General features: G+C 46.8%; 1 protein-coding gene across 1 annotated transcript in view; it reads left to right on the forward strand.

Moving 5' to 3' along the window:
* The first annotated feature begins 8,573 nt into the window (after positions 1-8,573).
* plekhh1 (pleckstrin homology domain containing, family H (with MyTH4 domain) member 1) overlaps positions 8,574-14,409 on the forward strand; it is a 57,214-nt gene continuing 51,378 nt past the window's right edge. The window contains exon 1 of the mRNA XM_084181468.1: positions 8,574-8,801. The gene's annotated coding sequence lies outside the window, so the exon portion shown is untranslated. The remainder of the gene's footprint in view (positions 8,802-14,409) is intronic.

The following is a 14,409-nucleotide window of genomic DNA, read 5'->3' on the forward strand; positions in this document are numbered from 1 at the left end:
CTGTTGAACAATCACCGACGAAGGGGTTGTAAGGTTCTGTATTTATTTTTCTTAGTCATCCTTGTGTTCTTGAACGTAGCCCTGTTTCTTTGTGTTCTTGAACGTAGCCCTGTCTTTCATTTTTGTTCATTGATTTCACCTGTGTTAGTTACTCACCTGGTCTCATCAGCTCCTTATTTAGTTCAGTTCATTTTGATTGTGCCTTGTGAGGTATTGTTCGTTTTGACTCTACTAAGCCTTTTCCTAGCTTGTTTGTGAGAACCAGTTATAGCCTTCAGTCCTAGTTTTTGATTCTCCTGCCTGTTTGCCTACCTGTGTATGACCATTGCCTGCCTGTGACCATGATTCCTGCCTTCTGCAAAGGCGAAATAAACACCTGCAGTGCTCTGCGCGTCAATCTACACCTTTTCTCTCCCTGAGTATTCATTACAGAATACCTCACCAAAAAACGGAATGGATTCACCCTCTTCAAAGAGGTATTCGATCACTCTCCTTCCGGTCGTCCTATAGGAGACCTCCTCATAGAACTTCAACAAGGACGCAATTCAGCTGCCGAGTATGCCCTCGAGTTCCGCACCATGGCTGCAGGGAGTGGATGGAGTGAGGCTGCTTTACTTACCGTCTACTGAAGAGGGCTCAACAGGGAACTTCAGGCTGAGCTAGCGTGTAGAGGTGACCTTCAGGATTTAAATCAATACATTCGTATGTCGATCTCCATCGACCAACTCATCACTGATCCTCAGAAATTGCAGCCAAAATAAATGCTTCACAGATTTCAAGTAACAGACACATCTCAACATCAATTGTTCAGAGGATACTGTGTTAATCAGGCCTTCATGGTCGAATTGCTGCAAAGAAACCACTACTAAAGGACACCAATAATAAGAAGAGAATTGCTTGGGCCAAGAAACACGAGCAATGGACATTAGACGGTGGAAATTTGTCCTTTGGTCTGGAGTCCAAATTGGAGATTTTTGGTTCCAACTGCCGCGTCATTGTGAAACGCGGTGTGGGTGAACGGATTATCTCCTCATGTGTATTTCCCACCGTAAAGCATGGAGGAGGAGGTGTTATGGTGTGGGGGTACTTTGCTGGTGACACTGTCTGTGATTTATTTAGAATTTAAGGCACACTTAACCAGCATGGCTACCACAGCATTCTGCAGCGATACGCCATCCCATCTGGTTTGCGCTTAGTGGGACTATCATATGTTTTTCAACAGGACAATGACCCAACACACCTACAGGCTGTGTAAGGTCTATTTGACCAACAAGGAGAGTGATGGAGTGCTGTATCAGATGACCTGGCCTCCACAATCCCCCGACCTCAACCAAATTGAGATGGTTTGGGATGAGTCGGACTGCAGAGTGATGGAAAAGCAGCTAACAAGTGCTCTGCATATGTGGGAACTCCTTCAAGACTGTTGGAAAAGCATTCCAGGTGAAACTGGTTGAGAGAATGCCAAGCGTGCGCAAAGCTGTCATCAAGGAAAAGGGTGGCTATTTGAAGAATCTCAAATGTTAAATATATTTTGATTTGTTTAACACTTTTTTGGATACTACATGACCGGTAGTGTACATTGATGAAGCACTCAAACGGTTTAATTCGTCCTTCTTCTTCCCCGGCTGCATCCAGCTTCTTCTTCGTTGGTAAAAAGGACGGTGGTCTCCGTCCATGTATTGATTACCGTTCCCTGAATGACGTCACGGTCAAGAACCGTTTCCCTCTTCCTCTGATCCCAGCGACCCTTGAACAAGTGGGCCGCGCCAACATCTATACAAAACTCGACCTGCGAAGTGCATATAACCTTGTCCGTATACGTGAGGGTGACGAATGGAAGACGGCCGCACAAGGGCACTATAAATACCTGGTCATGCCCTACGGCCTTTCTAACGCCCCCGCAATCTTGCAATCCTTTATGAACGAGGTTTTCCAGGATATGATCAACCGCTTTCTCATCGTCTACATTGATGACATCCTGATTTACTCCCACTCCCTGAAGGAACACATACAGCATGTACAAAGGGTTCTTCAACGGCTCCTTGACCATAACATTTATGTGAAGACTGAAAAGAGCACCTTCCATGTAACCTCGGTAAACTTCCTTGGTTTCGTACTGACACCTGCAGGGGTCAGCATGGATGAGAACAAAGTCACCGCCGTCAGTAACTGGCCCAAACCCACCACCGTTAAGGAACTCCAACATTTCATTGGGTTCTCCAACTTCTATCGCCGGTTCATTCGGAACTTCAGTTCTACTGCCACTCCCCTCACTGCCCTTACCAGCCAAAAGAACCGGACCCTTCAATGGACTGATACCGCCCTGACTGCTTCAACAACTTGAAAAGCCTCTTCACCTCAGCTCCTGTCCTTCGCCAACCTGATATGACCCTTCCTTTCACCCTGGAGGTGGATGCCTCCGAAGTAGGAGTAGGAGCCATACTCTCTCAGCGGGTGGGAACACCTCCAAAATCACATCCCTGTGCCTTCTTCTCCAGGAAGTTATCCGACACTGAGAGGAATTACAATGTGGGGAACAGAGAACTCCTCGCCATCAAGCTGGCCCTCGAGGAGTGGCGCCACTGGTTGGAGTGCGCACAACATCCCTTTCTCGTATTAACAGATCATCGTAATCTGGAATATATCAGAGGGGCCAAGAGGTTAAACTCCAGACAAGCCCGCTGGGCTCTCTTCTTCACACGCTTCATGTTACTTACATCCCTGGAAAGAAAAACGTAAAAGCTGATGCTCTCTCCCGCCAGTTTGACCTTCCGACACCCATTCTTCCTTCCTCTTGCATTATGGGAACAGAACAGTGGGAGGTTCACTCTGCCATACAAGAACCCCTAACCTGAGACCCGGCTCCTCCTGAGACACCAGCTGGGAAGAGTTACGTACCAGCAGCTGTTAGACCCCAACTGATGCAATGGTGTCACACGTCCTTTGGGTCAGGACATCCGGGCATTACAAGAACCACCGAACTTCTAGCCCGTAAATTCTGGTGGTCCTCACTGGCATCCGACGTAAGGGATTACGTACTCTCCTGTCCAGTCTGTGCCCAAACCAAAAGCCCTCGTCATCTCCCTTCCGGTAAGCTTCAACTGTTGCCAATCCCTCACAGACCCTGGTCCCACATAGCTGTTGACTTCATCACAGACCTTCCTGAATCCTCTGGTAACAGCACTATCCTTGTCATAGTAGACCGTTTTTCAAAAATGTGTCGTCTGGTTCCTCTTCCTCATTTACCTAACACCATGGAATTGGCTGAGTGTATGTTCCAGCAGGTGTTCCGTCTGTATGGGATTCCGGAGGACATAATCTCTGACCGCGAGCCCCAGTTTGTCTCCCGGGTGTGGTGAGCCTTCTGTGACCAACTGGGGGTTACCCTCAGCCTCTCCTCTGGGTACCATCCCCAGACCAACGGGCAGACGGAATGCCTGAACCAAGAAATAGGGAAGTACCTCCGCCAACAATGTTCTGCCTCTCCATACAACTGTATATGGCCTGGGCCGAATACGCTCAGAACTCACTCATGCATTCATCCCTCCGCCATACTACGTTTCAGTGTGTACTTGGTTACCAACCCCCCATGTTTCCCTGGGAGGCGGAGCCTGGTACTGTCCCAGCTGTCGACGACTGGTTTCGGCATAGTGAGCGGGTATGGGACACCGCTCACCGGCATCTGCAGGCAGCCTCTAATACCCAGAAACTATTTGCCGACAGACGCCGCCGACCTACGCCACTCTTTCACCCCGGACAGCGTGTGTGGCTCTCTACCAGAGACATCCGGCTCTGCCTCCCCTGCAAAAACTTCTGTCCTCACTTCATTGGTCCCTTCAAGATAACCCATCGCATCAACCCTGTCACGTACCGCCTCCAGTTACCCCGTCAGTATAAAATCTCCTCGTCCTTCCATGTGTCTCTGTTAAAACCGGTCACCTACAGTCCTCTTCATCCTCCAGTCTCAACCCGCAGTGCACCCCCTCCGTTGGACGTCGGAGGGGAACCTGCCTATGCCATTCAGGCCATCCTTGATTCCAAATGCCTGAGAGGTCGCATCCACTATCTAGTGGACTGGGAAGGTTATGGGCCAGAAGAAGGGGGGGGGTACTGTAAGGTTCTGTATTTATTATTCTTAGTCATCCTTGTGTTCTTGAACGTAGCCCTGTTTCTTTGTGTTCTTGAATGTAGCCCTGTCTATCAGTTTTGTTCATTGATTTCACCTGTGTTAGTTACTCACCTGGTCTCATCAGCTCCTTATTTAGTTCAGTTCATTCTGTTTGTGCCTTGTGAGGTATTGTTCGTTTTGACTTTACTAAACCTTTTCCTAGCTCGTTTGTGAGAACCATTTATAGCCTTCAGTCCTAGTTTTTGATTCTCCTGCCTGTTTGCCTACTTGTGTATGACCATTGCCTGCCTGTGACCACAATTCCTGCCTTCTGCGAAGGCTAAATAAACACCTGCCGCGCTCTGCGCGTCAATCTACACCTTTTTTCTCCCTGAGTATTCATTATAGGGATGTAGACTTAGGCTACCGACTTCGGCTTGCCTCCAGAAAAATTGTTGTGTGCCCGAACAGCCGGATTCCGAAGTCCAAAACAAACAAAAACGTCACAAAATGTAATTATAATATATCCACAAACTCTTCCAAACTTTTTAGTCTGGGAAGAATGCTGACGCCTTTAAAGCACTGGCAACTCAAGAGCAGAGAGAGCAGACCATGTAAACCGGGGTTCCCCAACTGGCGGATTTGGCCCACAGGTGATTCTATTAGAGATATAAATGTGAGCTTCTACAAATGTAAGCAAGGTTTGAAATGATTATGTTCTAGTAAAATATTATACACTGCATGGCCAAAAGTAGGTGGACACCCCTTCAAATTAGTGGATTCTCCATAGACAAACATTGGCAGTAGAATGGCCCGTACTGAAGAGCTCAGTGACTTTCAACATGGCACCGTCATAGGATGCCACATTTCCAACAAGTCAGTTCGTCACATTTCTGCCCTGCTAGAGCTGCCCCGGTCAACTGTAAGTGCTGTTATTGTGAAGTGGAAACGTCTAGGAGCAACAACGGCTCAGCCGTGAAATGGTAGACCACACAAGCTCACAGAACGGGACCGCCAAGTGCTGAAGTGCGTAGCGCATAACAATCATCTGTCCTCAGTTGCAACACTCACTACCGAGTTCCAAACTGCCTCTGGAAATAATGTCTGCACAAGAACTGTTCGTCGGGAGCTTCATGAAATGTGTTTCAATGGCCGAGCAGCTGCACACAAGCCTAAAATCACCATGCGCAATGCCAAGCATCGGCTGGAGTGGTGTAAAGCTTGCTGCATTGGACTCTGGAGAAGTGGAAACGCGTTCTCTGGAGTGATGAATCACGCTTCACAATCTGGCAGTCCGACGGACGAATCTGAGTTTGACGGATGCCAGGAGAATGCTACATGCCCGAATGCATAGTGCCAACTGTAAAGTTTGGTGGAGGAGGAATAATGGTCTTGGGCTGTTTTTCATGGTTTTTCATTGAAGGGAAATGTTAATGCTACAGCATACAATTACATTCTAGATGATTATTTGTGGCAAGTTTGGGGAAGGCCCTTTCCCATCGAACACCTTTGGGATGAATTGGAACACTGACTGTGAGCCAGGCCTAATCGCCCAACATCAGTGCCAATCCTCAATGCTCTTGTGGCTGAATGGAAGCAAGTCCCCGCAGCAATATTACAACATCTAGTGGAAAGCCTTCCCAGAAGAGTGGAGGCTGTTATAGCAACAAAGGGGGGACCAACTCCATATTAATGCCCATAAATTAAGGAATGAGATATACTTTTGGTAATGTGTTCAAATGATGTTCCAGCACCCTGACCATTCGCTCAATAATAAAATCAGCCCGCGGCTGAATCTAGTTGATGATCCCTGATGTAAACCCTGTAGACCTGACAGGCAGACATTGTTGTGACTGGGAGCACTGGAGCAGCTCAGACCAGGCCTGCCATCCAGACACTATCCTTTCCAACCAGGGCCCTAGATAGTGCTCTGAACTTTCCCATTTCCTCTCCAACCCCAACAGACAGACACAAGCCAGTGCTAAACCAGTTCCACTGCTGTAAATGGGCAGCAGCTGAGCTACTATACCAACAATGGGCAGAGAGAGAGAGAGAGAGAGAGAGAGAGAGAGAGAGAGAGAGAGGCTGAAATATATGATCCCTTATTGATGTCAATTGTTAAATCCACTTATATCAGTGCAGATGAAGGGGAGGAGACAGGTTAAAGAAGGATTTTTAACCCTTTAGACAAATGAGACATGGATTGTGTATGTGTGCCATTCAGAGGGTGAATGGGCAAGACAAAATATTTAAGTCTCTTTGAACATTGTATAGTAGTAGGTGCCAGGTGCCACCGGTTTGTGGCAAGAACTTCAACGCTGCTAGGTTTTTCACACTCAACAGTTTCCCGTGTATCAAGAATAGTCCACCTCCCAAAGGACATCCAGCCAACTTGACACAACTGTGGGAAGCATTGGAGTCAACATGGGCCAGCATCCCTGTGGAACACTTTCGACACCTTGTAGAGTCCATGCCCCGACGAATTGAGGCTGTTATGAGGGCAAAAGGGGGTGTAACTCAATATTAGGAAGGTGTTCCTAATGTTTGGTATACTCAGTGAATCTGTGTTACAGAAGTGTGTTTGTGTGTTTTAGTGTACTACATGTAATGTAATGTTCCATTTCTTTACACCAACTGCTTTGACCGTGTGTGTGTGTGTGGGTGTGTGTGTGTGTGCGCATGTTTAGTGCTGAGCAATTAGTGCTTTTTAAGGTCGGTTGGATGTCGGTTGAGATTTTTTTTTTTGCCATTAATTGCACTATGCATTATGTGGGTTGAATGCTGTAACAACACAGAATAAAACAATTAATAAAAGTCCCATGATGGTAGTGACTGCCCATTACTGCTTATCACTTATTAACCATCATTCATCCACATTACTTTAATCAAATATTTCAGTTGTTGTGTATATTACATTTGTTTTATTAGATTGCTTTATTATTTCATTCCAAGTCATCATCTCATCTCTATAGAGCTGCTGCCTATGCTGTCTGACAAAATCGCTATTACTTCTTCAAAGTAAATAAGGCAGTCTCCGTGTCTGCTCCACACAGACCGGACAAGTGTGTGTGTGCGGCTGCTAGTGACCTCATCTCTCCATGCTCTTTACTGTAGATCATAAGCCCATAAAAACTGAATGTAAACATTTTCCACGTTTGTGTGTGTCATCCTGTTTTTAACTGGTCTTTTATAATAGCGCAGCTTTAGGCATTTGTACATTCCACTTCCGGCACCAAAATTGTGAATTCTTTATTTGGGTATATCCCACACGTGTAACCGGTGTGAAATGGCTAGCTAGTTAGCGGTGCGCGTTAGTAGTGTTTCAATCGGTGATGTCACGCGCTCTGAGACCTTGAAGTAGTTGTTTCCCTTGCTCTGCAAGGGCCGCGGCTTTTGTGGAGCGATAGGTAGCGATGCTTCGTGGGAGGCAGTTGTTGAGGTGTTTAGAGGGTAGGTTCAAGCCCAGGTTGGAGCAAAGAGAGGGACGGAAGCAACACTGTTAAACACGTAATGCAACAATGTAAACGCTCAGACACAATAAAATGTTCGAGATTGCTCTAGCCTGGTCCAGATCTGCTTGTGCTGTATAGCCAACTCCTAATGTCATTGTCATGGGCTTGTACGAGATGTTTGTGCTGTATAGCCAACTCCTATGTTGTGTCCAAACATGACAATGATGACAAGACAGCACAAACAGATCTGGGACCGGGCTACCATTGCTTTACTCACTGAAGACAGCTTATGTATCTTTATGGAATTAAACCTATTCAACATTGCTCTGCTGATGGGACTGCATTTGTTAATAAACCACTGAATATCTCAAAGCAGACCTAAACCATTTAAGCCAGGTAGATCTACTGAAGCTAGGACAAGTATAGTAGGCTACTGTGTGTATCTGATGCTGAGGTGGAATGTAGTAGTGTTTAGTAGGTAGAAGCCCCAGTCTAAAACCGGCCTAATTATCCCCTCACAAAACGTTTACAGCCTGGCTAATGATTCTTTAATAGCTAACTCTCACACCACAGTATAAAAAACGTTTATTTCTAGTAAAATGTTGGGTGATAAAACAGAATTAGGGTTAGAACTGGACAATAGAGAAATAAGACATGAGGCTATATTGGACACTCACAAAGGACATACTTTATTTATTTTTTAAACAAGTATAAACAAAACAATACAGTCTACTGATTTGTGAAATAATGCAGGTTACTACTAGTTTATTCTCATATTCTGTTTATACTATAGCAATAATCTACCACTTAGAACACAATCCATTCTCAAATAAAATCAAAGTTGAGCTCTGACCCAATATCCTGTGCAGTTCCTACCATAGTTCCCGACACAAGTGGGCTTGACTCCCTGCGAAATCGGATCCTGCATTTGGCCCTTTAAATGAATAAGGGATGAATTTAGTGACTGGAGAATCGGGATCCATGGCACGGTGGCACAGTCCCCTGAACTCTCTCAGTCTCTCTACGTGCATGAGAGACACGGACAACCGGGATTATACCCGACGATACTACAGCATGGAACGTTGAAAGAACAGGAATACTAGGCTAGGAATACAGTCAGAAAGTGAATGTAAATAGCGTGATGTGATTTACCGGGGCGAGTTTACTAGGCTACGTGAAGAAAGAAAGAGAGAGAGAGAGAGCGAGAGAGCCGACTGACTGCAAGACTACAAAGTCACAAGGTGAGAGGTACTGGTATTAGAAAGAGTTCCGCTAGAAGCAGGAACGCGTAAGTTTTTTTCTATTTCTGATTGTAGCATACTACTCATCTGCTTTGATTTATGCTCTGACAGGGACATACAGTAGTTATTACGATTCTGCTCTACTGTAGTCTACTATTCGTTTAGGTTTGAGCATTGCTAATTTGCTATAGACGTTTTCATGGTGGTTTCTAGTCCTGTGTGTGTGTGTGTGGCACACTTGTGCGTTGCTTCTGACCATTCTTGGACAATATTACACCAGCAATGCAACTTTGACCTCATCCTCTTTGCATGCCAGAAGAAGATATACAGAATATATATTTATGCAATTGTGTTGCAAACTGGCAGCTGGAACAGAAATGGCATTTGGATTGGATGACGTCAACGAGATAAACATACAAACTTTTGCCGTTTGTGTGTGTGTGTGTGTGTGTGTTTGTGTTGTGGAGTGTTTTGGTGTGTATCTCTCGCCAGCTAGCCAACTGTCTGGCTGTATCACATTCACATCCATAATAATGGTCATACTAATTAAACATGTATACATAAACAGTCCAGGTGTTATCTAAGGGCACCAGGGACAGTGGCCTACCTATCTGTCCTGTACTGCCACTTCTACACTAAATGCATTCTGTTGAGCGTTGGCAATTCAGCTTTTGCAACCAGCAGAATTGGATCATGTTATATATACAGTACTGTAGCATCTATTTGATCTGAGTTGTAAATCATAGAGTCTTATTTATGACATGGGTATTAACCATGATGGTATTTGATATCTGACCTCTTTTTCTTTCTAAGCTGGTTCTGAATATGCATGCTGAACTCTAAATATGTAGGCTACAGCCCACCCAGACAGAATCCAAAACATGGCAGATTTGCACTTATTAGGTAAATTCAGACTCAACATTTAGTTCCCCATGTTGAGCTTTTGATAGAGGACCTGTGTCATGGCATGTGCTGCTATATGCCTCTACTCTACTGTATGGCCGAGCTGGGGATTATATTTACACTACTGCAATTTACGTTTTCCCCACAGCACAGTCCTGCTCCCTTCTCTCCTGTAGTTAGTCATGTATTGTTGAGTGGAGACAGGATTGTGTGTGTGTGTGTGTGTGTGTGTGTGTGTGTGTGTATATATGTAGCTATGGGACAGCAATGCCCTGGTCTGTACTTATGGCAGAGACTGATAATGAGTATGGTCAGTTTACAGACAGCCTGTCATTAGACTACCCTGCCTGCACACTCAACTTCCTATAGAGGTAGGGAGGAGAAGAGGAGAGGGGACGAGGAGAGAGGAGAGGGGAGTAGAGGAGGAGAGAGGTGGAAAGGAGAGGAGCGTAGAGGAGTAGGACAGGGGAGTTGGAGAGGAGGGGGTGGAGAGGAGAGAAGGACAAGAGGAAAGGTAGCGAGGAGAGGGGAGGAGAGGAGAGGAAAAGGAATGAGAGGAGAGAGAAGGAGGAAAGTAGAGGAGGAGAAGAGAGGGGGAGGAGAGGAGAAAGGAGGGGAGGGGATGAGAGGTGGAGTGGAGAGGGAAGGAGGAGTGGAATGGAGGAGGGAAGGAGAGAAGAGGTGAAGAGGATAGGAGAAAGGAGGGGAGGAGATGAGAGGTGGAGGGTAGAAGAGAGAAGGAGGAGAGGGGAGGAGGAGAGGAGAGGAGAGGAGGAGAGAGGTGGAGAAGAGAGGAGGGGAGGAGAGAGAAGGAGGAGAGAGGTGGAGAGGAGAGAAGGAGGAGAGGTGGAGAGGAGAGGAGGAGAGAGGTGGAGAGGAGAGGAGGGGAGGAGAGAGAAGGAGGACAGGAGAGGTGGAAAGGAGGAGAGGGTAGGAGAAGAGAGGAGAGAAAAGGAGAGGAGGAGTAGAGAGGGGGAGAGAGGGAGAGGGGACGAGAGGAGGAGAGAAGAGGGGACGAGAAGAGGAGATAGGATAGGAAGATAGGGGGGTCCTACACTGGCTCTTAGGAGACCCTGCACATGCCAGTCTTTGAATGTACAGCTGTTACAGACCCTTGAGCTGCATAATGTGTATAAAACTGTATTTATAAAACCACTAAAGTAGGGGTTTGGACAGCTTTTGGCATGACAAAGGTGTTAGTTACTCCAGGCTTAATAAAAATGAATAACCTATGTAATTTTGTTGCACCAGGTATGTATGTAAAGGTAGTTATATACAGTACTTATCATTGTTGTGATACAAGTGGTAAGTGCGCTATAGCTGCATACCTACTAGCATGAGACACAGTAATTACACTTATTGTACAGTTATTGTAAAACAGTATAGTCTGTGATTCATTAGCATTTAAGGTGTACCATATTCACTTAACCGTAAAGTTGCATACTTCTCTGTAGACGTCTAGAGTAAAAGGCTGGTCTTTAAACCTCCTCTTTAAGAACACACTCAAAAACTAAGTAAGAAAACCCCATAAAAGGTGTGTGTGTGTGTATGTGTGAGCACATGCATGCGTATGTGTAATCTTTCCTCTCTGCTTGCTAATCTAAACAGAATACTGTAGCTACTTTGGTTGTAAAGTGAGGCACTGAGACCAAAACATTGAGTCATAGTTTAAAACACGAGTGTATGTGTGCCAGGGTTGTGGGTTTGATTCCCACGGGGGGCCAGTATGAAAAATGTATGCACTCACTAACTGTAAGTCGCTCTGGATAAGAGCGTCTGCTAAATTACATAAATGTATTAATGTGTCGGGGGGTGGATGGGAGAGGTGGGCTCTGTCCTAGATAGCTACGTGAACCAGACAGGAAGACCATACTGGGTATATCTATGTAATGTAACCTGTCCCTGACCACTCCACATCTATAAACACAACTCTATCCCTGTGTTTTCTCTGTCTCTTTTTCTCTATTACACACACACACACACACAGATTTAGACACATGGTCCTCCCTGATCTGAGTCATTCTGGTTAGAAGCCAGTGGGGATTTGAAATGTCTACTGGGATGATATCATCCCATCATTGGTCCAATCACCTAATCTCTTCCATCACCCCAGCTGCATGCTCAGCACTGTGCGTGTGTGTGTTTGCGTGTGTGTGATAGTGAGAGAGAGTGCGAGAGAGAGAGAGAGAGAGGGTGTGGGTGTGGGTGTGGGTGTGGGTGTGGGTGTGGGTGTGGGTGTATGCACTCACCAGTGTTGAAGAGTTACGGCTGGCTGGGGAGTGTGTGTTTGAAATGGTTGCTGATTGAAGAGGTAGTGGTTGAGGATATGATCAACTAAAGACTTCTCTATGCACTAGAGACCTACAACATTTCAGTCAATAGCCGTTGTCCTGGAGCCAGAAGTTTTCAGAGTTACTGAGTCAGTGTAGCTCATATGTAGATTAAATGTATATCTTCGATCCAACGAGCTGCTTGCAGCAGGGTTTCCACCCAGTATTCCCCAGACAACTAGTGTTTTCTCTGGCCCAGAGTGTCCCAAGGTCTCCCAGCTGGAGAAGAAGGGAGCAGAGAAAGGAAGACCCACAGAAGGCTTAGAGAGGGACCAGGGAGGGAAGGTCCAGGGAGGGAAGGTCCAGGGAGGGAATGCCCAGGAAGGGAACGCCCAGGAAGGGAAGGTCCAGGGAGGGAAGGCCCAGGGAGGGAAGGTCCAGGGAGGGAAGGTCCAAATAGGGAACACCCAGGAGGGGAAGGTCCAGGGAGGGAAGGTCCAGGTAGGGAACGCCCAGGAAGGGAAGGTCCAGGGAGGGAAGGCCCAGGGAGGGAAGGTCCAGGGAGGGAACGCCCAGGGAGGGAAGGTCCAGGGAGGGAAGGCCCGGGAGGGAAGGTCCAGGGAGGGAAGGTCCACAGAGGGAACGCCCAGGGAGGGAAGGACCATGGAGGGAAGGTCCAGGGAGGGAAGGTCCAGGGAGGGAAGACCCAGGGATGGAAGGCCCAGGGAGGGAAGGCCCAGGGACGGAAGGCCAAGGGAGGGAAGGGCCAGGGAGGGAAGGCCCAGGGAAGAAGGCCCAGGAAGGGAAGGCCCCAGCCCAGGCTCCCTGCAGCCAGAGGACAGGAGAGGGGAGGGGACAAACTCTGGCCCACCCTCTCCCCCCTATGTTAAACAAGCATGCAAGTGCTAAAGGAACTAAAGGAATTGTTCCAGGGAGAATTAGCATGGTTGTGCTGAAAGTGTTTAACCAGCAAATGGTTTGTTTGCACCCAGCTGTCTTAGCTAGCTTACTGGTGGAGGGGGGCTTACCATAGCTGGGCTGCTTTGGCCTGGTCTGGTCTAGCCTGAATGGACTAGCAGGGCCTACCATACCAGGGTTGGCCTGGTTTGGCCGTAGCTAGCTGGGCCTACCGTAGCAGGCCTGCTCTATGCTAGGCTGGCAGGGTCTAGCATGGCTGCCTGCTTTGGGCTGACCTCTCCTCCCTTACACACTGTGTTTCCCTCTGCCTGGCTGGTTCTCCTAAACCTCCAGAGAGATACATCCAGCACTCGACCAGGGTCTGGGTCTTGTGGTGGGCCAGAGGAACCTCTGGATGTATGGCTTCTGTAATTAGCCTGCTAGCCGGTGCTAACCCTACACTTATGAGCAGGCTAATTGCAGAGAGTACAGAGAGACATGGCTGAGTTTCAGCTGCCATCTGTTTGTCTGGCTGGCAGGTTGGCTGACTGGCTGGCTTCTTGTCTGTCCGTCTGTCTGTCTCAGTCTGTCTGAGTGTCTGTCTGTTTGTCTGTCTTTAGACACCACTATAACAATTGTTATGGATGAGTTATACATTAAACACTTTGTTATCATTACTATGATCAACTTTTCCCCCATTGAATTCAAGCTTGAGCCTTTATGAATAAATGTGTGAGAGTATCTGTCTAGTCAGAGAAAAATGACAACTAGTCAAATCAAATCAAATTTTATTTGTCACATGCTTTGTAAACAACAGGGTAAATTAACAGTGAAATGCTTACTTATGGGCCCTTCCCAACAATGCAGAGAGAAAAAATAGAGAAATAGTAAAAAAGAAAAATAACACAAGGAATAAATACACAATGAGTAACGATAACTTGGCTATATACTGTACACGGGGACCCAATACTGACTCAATGTGCAGGAGTATGAGGTAATTGAGATAGCTATGTACATATAGGTAGGGATAAAATGACCAGGCAACAGGAGAGATAATTAACAGTAACGGCAGCGTATGTGATGAGTCAAAAAAGATGAGTCAAAAAAGGATCAATGCAGATATTCCGGGTAGCTATTGGTAAACTGTTTAATTAACTATTTAGCACTCTTATAGCTTGGGGGTAGAAGCTATTCAGGGTCCTGTTGGTTCCAGACTTGGTGCATCGGTACCGCTTGCTGTGCTGTAGCAGAGAGAACAGTCTATTATTATTATTAGGGCCTTCCTCTGACACCACCTGGTATATAGGTCCTGGATGGCAGGGAGCTCGGCCCCAGTGATATACTGGGCCGTAAGCACTACCCTCTGTAGCACCGTGCAGTCGGATGCGAAACAGTTGCCATACCAAGTGGTGATGCAGCCAGTCAAGATGCTCTCAATGGTGCAGCTTCACAACCTTTTGAGGATCTGAGGACCCATGCCGAATCCTTTCAGCCTCCTGAGGGGGAACAGGCGTTGTCGTGTCCTCTTCATGACTGTG

Source organism: Coregonus lavaretus (genome assembly GCF_964263955.1).
Source record: "Coregonus lavaretus genome assembly, chromosome: 18".
NCBI lineage: Eukaryota > Metazoa > Chordata > Actinopteri > Salmoniformes > Salmonidae > Coregonus > Coregonus lavaretus.